Genomic DNA, 6501 nt, shown 5'->3' on the forward strand with positions numbered 1-6501 from the left:
GTGATCAAAGCTGAATTTTCAGCATCATTACTCCAGTCTTCAGTGTCACATGATCCTTCAGAAATCACTATAATACGATGATTTGATGCTCAAGAAACATTTATGATTATTATCAGTGTTAAACAGTTATTTACAGTTTTATTTCAGGATTATTTGATTAATGTAAAGTTCAGAAGAACAGCATTTATCTGATGTGCCTTTCGTTTAAGTCAAGATAGAAGTTTGGTCAACAGTAAAAAATATACAAGGCAACCAATTGCATTCAACAAAACATTTAATTAAGGTTATATCTAGGGAGAGGGTAGGTAAGTTTTCCTTGAATGTTCTGTCTTCAAAGAAACTCAAAGAAAGATGGCAGAAAAGGAATAAATGTGTTCACAACAGCCATTACATTCTGCCACCGAAGCTGTAGGATGATCTGGAGACCTGCTGGTGAATCGAGGATCAGTCAAACTCTTAGCCATACATTGATAACAAACGCTTTCAAACTCCACGCTATAACGCATTAACGTCACTTTCCCGCCGAAACACGCCCCCTCAGCCGGACTGAGTGGCAGAAGAGCAGCTGCGTGACTGGATTTAATAGATGAAACTGCGAAAACGCGAGTAAAACAAACGAGTATCAGTTTAAACTAAAGATTGGACTCAATATAGTGTTCCTTACAACTTACTAAAGATCCAGTGATCGGTGGATATTGACATGCAGCCAGGAATCGTGTTTCCTGACATTTCAGGCTATGTTTACACGGAAACGATCTGAAGAGAAAACGCAAAAGTGGCGTTGCGTTATCAATTTTTATTCTGCGTTTAGACGAGCGTTATCGGGGGGAAATCCGCGTGCATATGATGACGCAAAAGTGTGTGAAATTCGATGTAGTATGCACTCCAGGCGGCTAGGTGGCAATGTGAAGCACTGCGACACAACAACACCAATATCTGAGAATATTTTGTACAACTGCTGAAAAGACTCTTGTACGTTTCAGAGCTGCTATGGCAACTTGAAGGTCCGACGTATGGAAATAATCTGTCATATTGGGGTTATTTTCCTGTAATGGCGCATGCCTGTGACGTAAATACGTACGCGACGAGAGCCACAGATTTGCGTTTTTACTGTTTAGATGGGAACGCGACGGTGGATCGTTTTTAAGATTTCCACTCTGGAGGGTGGTTTCACTTTTTTGCGTTTTTAAGCCTCCAAAACGCCGTCGCCGTGTAAACGAAAGGCACATCCGATAAAATATTTTTACGTTTTCACCCAGAATCGTTCTCGTGTAAACAGGGCCTAATATGTGCCTGATTTCGACACCGCGGGGGAAAAACACACAGCAAATTTGCCTGTGAACGCTTTAAATAAATACAAAATAGGCAGGTCTAAATCCAGGTGATCACTTATATCAATGTTATATATATCATCATATCGTCTAGACTTAAAACTTGTATAGTTTTTTGTCAGTCTTTATTTTAAAATGTCAAATTATACAGTGGTAAATATTTGATTGATGAGTTGTCACTACAATATATAACAATACAATATATAGAGAATGATTTTACCACTAAATTCAGCATATTGACACAAAAATGAAAACTGCAAATCCACCTTTCGCTGCCTGGAGTCCAGTAGTTTCTATGAATTGTAGCGATCTATTTGCTTCTCTGTTCTGTAGCTTTCGGTAGTCTGTAAAAATATACCTCATATTTCTTGTCAAATCTAGTTGTACAGTCAGTCTCAAAGCTCTTTCCCGTTTTAGACGCGTTTTGTGTGTTTTTCCGCAGCATCCACGCTAAACGACGATGACGTCACGTGCATACCCTCTATAGACCAATTTCGAGCCGACGTCACAGTTACGTCACGGCGCTAACTGGAGGCAAAACAAAGAGAAAACTGCAGGCGGCCAATTACAAACCACCACAGATTCGGCTACATAATAAGGAGCTTAAATGATGATTATTATTATTAAATGTCATCTTGTTGTGTTGTTGGATGCAAGAATCAATGAAAAATGAATATGCTGTATTTAGAATTTTTATTTCTAGAAAATATTCACATCATTAAAATTGCACCGTAATGTCACTACATTGTCTTCTTCTTGGCGCTGGCTAGGCAGAACTGTAGATCATACTACTTGTACATGACCATTCATCACATAGTTATAGGCATCTAAAGATGTATTTGCTCTCAGTTACTCATTACGCTTGGATTCTATATCAGATAGGTGTATAGGTCAGGCCACTTAACCGGAGGTAGCCTACCGTTAACGTTAATCCTGTCAGATCGTCCATCCATTGAGTGAGTGTGTACAGTGTGTACGGGTCAGCCAATCTGGTTCCGTCCGTTAAAATTAACTTTTGCAAATAACAATCGTGGTCGTGGACAGTGAGTGACCTTGCGCATTAAGATAAAATCGGATTATCTCCAGTCATTGTTAAAAACAAGCTAACAAAACTTGCAAACCAACGTTAGGGAATCGGCCAGAGTGATCATTCTGCAACCACCTAAGCTCCGCCCACAAAAAAGTCACCATGTTTACCAACTGAATAGGGGTCTATAGTTACATGGATTTGTGTGTGAGAGCATTCCCCTGCCAGAAGCAGAGCGTTCAATAGGCCCCAGAGGAGACCGGGTCTTCAGAGAACTGGTAGTGGTAAAGAAAGAGGAAATGTAGATAAAGTTAATAAATTGAAGGACAGGTCAAATACACATCGAAAGCCTATGTTTTATAAACATTTTCATGAGTTTGAGAGTACACACCTACAGTTCAATACCTATTTGGACATTTGTCATGATTTCTGTTATTTTGAGAATACCCTACTCCTGTACATAATTTTAAATTAAATGAGAACAAAAACATTTATATACAAACCACTATTGCATTCAAATTGTTATTCTTACACAACAACATTATGGAAGAAGCTGGGTGATTATTTTGCTCATCCAACAAATTATGCAAATTAGGGAAAAGATAATTTTATATTTTTATTGCATTATGATACCGTATATAGCCTAAAGCTCAGCCATGTGGTGACTATGCCCACAGTATTGAATTCACACATTTCTGACCGGTAAGTTAACTAACGTCAGTGAAGTGTTTGTCACGTAAGTTAAGCTAGCTGCAATTAACTATTATCTTCTAATAAATATTAACTAAAGTTGGCTACATAAATTACAACTACTGACTAGTTTCATGAGAGGACGGATAATCCGTTCAAATGTAAAGAAATACAGTAATTTCATCAATTTACCAGCGAACGTACTTCGGAAACACTAAAGATGAATGGGGTTCAGTTCTGGAACTTTCCGTGTTTGGAACTATCGGCTGCGTTGCCATGACACGCATTCCAGGGTTGCCATGGCAGTCTATGGGAGTGTCGTAACTCTGTTTTTCAACGGCATGTACAATAGAAGTCGCATTTCATTGGCTAGGTGCCAACCAATAAAACGGCTCGAGACCCCCCGCCCCCCATCCTTCAAATTCACATCTCCGTGCTCTTGAGTTTTGCTACTCTTTTAGCTTCATAGGGAGCTGGCTGGATTTGATCTTAGTATTCTGATTATAGTGGTCAGTCTGCTGGTCGGGGGACATCTGAACTCTGTGTGAGCGATCACAGATCGAGAGGAAAAATCATGGGCGGCTCATTCTCACAAGCGGACTATGAGAGGTCTGCTCTTCAGATTTATGAAGACATTCAATATCATACATGCCTCTTACCAGATGTAGGCATAGATGAGTCTCTGCTGAAATATTCTGGTTCCAACTCTAACGCTGCGCTGCAGGCTTTGAATAAGGAGATGCTCAACACGGTGCCGGGTTACGCCCGCAGTCTTGGATCTGCCCTTGGTCCACTCACTTCAGTCCCGAATGCTGTTGGAATTGGAGCTCTGGTGATTTCCTTGATCATAGAGATCGCCATCAAGGGCGGCACTCGGACAAGTGCTGACACATACAGCCTGTTACGACGAGTGTTTGGGGAAGAGAAAGCTTCGAGTGTCAGAGACACAATGGCAGAGTATCTGAAACGCCATGAAATATACATGAACAATACCCAACAATTACGGGGGGAAATAAGGAGACTGGAACAGCAGCTGAGCAACCATCTCACCATCCTCAGAAACTCCCTTCTGCATGATGGACAGATGAACAGCCGCGGGTTCAAGATCTGGGTCAACGGAGCCGCCTTTCACGTGGAGATGCTGATCCACGGCGCTCGACTGGATATTCAGGCTGGTAAACCTGCATCAGACTGTGTTAATGAAGTCAAATCTGCAATCGAAGTGTATTTACGGCTCCTGTATAATTTGCTGGAGGAATACAAGACCTACAAGATCGATTCAAATATGTTTAAATTTAGATCTGTCTTCAGCATTCCTCACCCCTTATCAATATGTCATATGGTAAATAATGAAATTGAAAGCTGTAAAAGGGATGTTGATGGATTTGATCCTAGCCCGTGTAATCCACAAGTTGAGACGGCTTTTAAGGATATTGTTTTCTCAAATTATGAACCGATCAGTGGTTTAAAGAGTTATTTTTTAAATATAAAGAACAATCTCTACTCTCGAATCCATGACCGTGGTTCCTTCACCGTGCCGTCAGCTACAGGCTAGTGTAGATATGTGGTGTTGATAAGGGGTCGCTCAGATGCCCGTATACAGGGCCTGAAATTAACACCTGACCATGCGCCAAATGCGGGTGAATTTTGCAATTGGCGCGTAAAACTATCAATCTACCTGCCACGTTGGCGGGTAGCCAATGAGAATTGAGTGATTCATTATTTGTTGTTTTTTTTGCGTCTGTCCGATAACATCAACAATTTTCATTCAAGCAGCTGATTTCTGTGAATGCATGTAAAACTAAATGTATATTGCAGCACAGGGTGAAGTCAGTATTTACATTAACGACGATTTGAGACAAATAAATGTACATTTAATGTAAAACTATGTAAACGGCGCTCTGTGGCGCGGCAGGATTTTGAACAAGGTCCTGAGCTGTTGCGGACAGACGCCGAATGGCGCCGCTGGTGTGTGTACACTGATAGAAAGTAATGTGTTCGAATTTTAATGACGTGGTTCTGCGCGACGCGGCGCCGCGCATCCGGTGTGCGACCCCCTTAAAGGGTAAGTTCGGCGTTTTTCAAGTAAAGCCCTGTTTTAAGATCGTTTCTGATTAAATCGAACGGTTAAGATTAAAATTTGGACACATGCTGCTGTCCCGAGAATTTTAGGTTTTTGTGTTAGCACCCCCCCCCCCCCCCCTTTAGTTTACAAAGACGTGAAACTCACCGAGCGGTTTGGGGTGTTCACTGATATGCTCACGCAAAAATCGCTGCAAAAGATGCTTTCCAACAGGTTTTATCGTAGTTTTTGGAAGAACGTCCGGTTGTGAGGCGTTGGATAAATATTGCAAACACAAAAACCTTAAATTCTCGGGACAGCAGCATGTGTCCAAATTTTAATCTTAACCGTTCGATTTAATCAGAAACGATCTTAAAACAGGACTTTACTTGTAAAACGCCGAACTTACCCTTTAAGAGTTATTATTACTTATAATGATTTCGTTAATAACTTGACAGCACTTAAATGTGTATTCTTACAAGTTAAAGAACAATGTTTGTGTGATTTCTATTTTTCACCTTTATGAGAAAAAATAAAATAATTGGCTGGTAAAAAGTGTCTGGTGGTCAAAAAAGTTAACTTCAGGCCCTGTCCGTATATAGAGATGTACTGTCCGATCCACCGGGCCTGGGCTTGACCCCGAGCTTCGGCCCCCTCTCTCTCCCTATCATTTCTTCAGCTGTCCTGTCAATAAAGGCCTAAAAATGGCCAAAAATAATAACATAATAATGATAACATATAGTAACTTTAAGTAAAAAAAAAAAGTGTTGATAAAACTTCCATTAGTAATATTTTAACGTGTTTACTCTCATCTTGTGATCTACATGTATATTTTATCTGTGATCTGTGTTTTGCTGCACAGTGATGCTCTCCTGCATGTTAAACGTTTCAGACATTAAATAATCTGCTGCTTTGAACGTCTAGCATCTGAAATATTTTAGTCCTGTTTCCGGTTTAAAAAAACTTAATGTGACAACTGCTCCTTCTTCCTCGTTGAAGACTTCGGAAGTAAATGTTGTTCATTATAAAAGTGTAAGTGCCGAACACGAGATGTCTCCTACTTCACAGTAAAGTTTGTTCTTAACGTTTGCTTTTGTGATGTTCTCTTTAACAATAAAGGATCATGTGTGTTATTGTTCCACGTGTCTGTTTATTTTAACTTAAAGTGTTGTCAATATACTATACAGCAGGCTTCTGCTGTGCCATTAAATTCATTTCTTTGTGGAATTTTAATTCATTTTTTGAATTTGGGGCAACTGCACCCTATCCGTATTTCTGTCTATTTTTATTTTATATATTTTATTCTGTTTACATTTTTTGTCTTTCTTTCAGGTTTCGAAATTTACTTTTTCGACCACCAGCTAAATGGCTATTAAATATTCAAATTTCAC

The sequence above is a fragment of the Siphateles boraxobius genome, unplaced genomic scaffold (genome assembly GCF_051911475.1).
Source record: "Siphateles boraxobius isolate OS27281-9 unplaced genomic scaffold, OSU_SipBor_1 7, whole genome shotgun sequence".
NCBI classification, from domain to species: domain Eukaryota; kingdom Metazoa; phylum Chordata; class Actinopteri; order Cypriniformes; family Leuciscidae; genus Siphateles; species Siphateles boraxobius.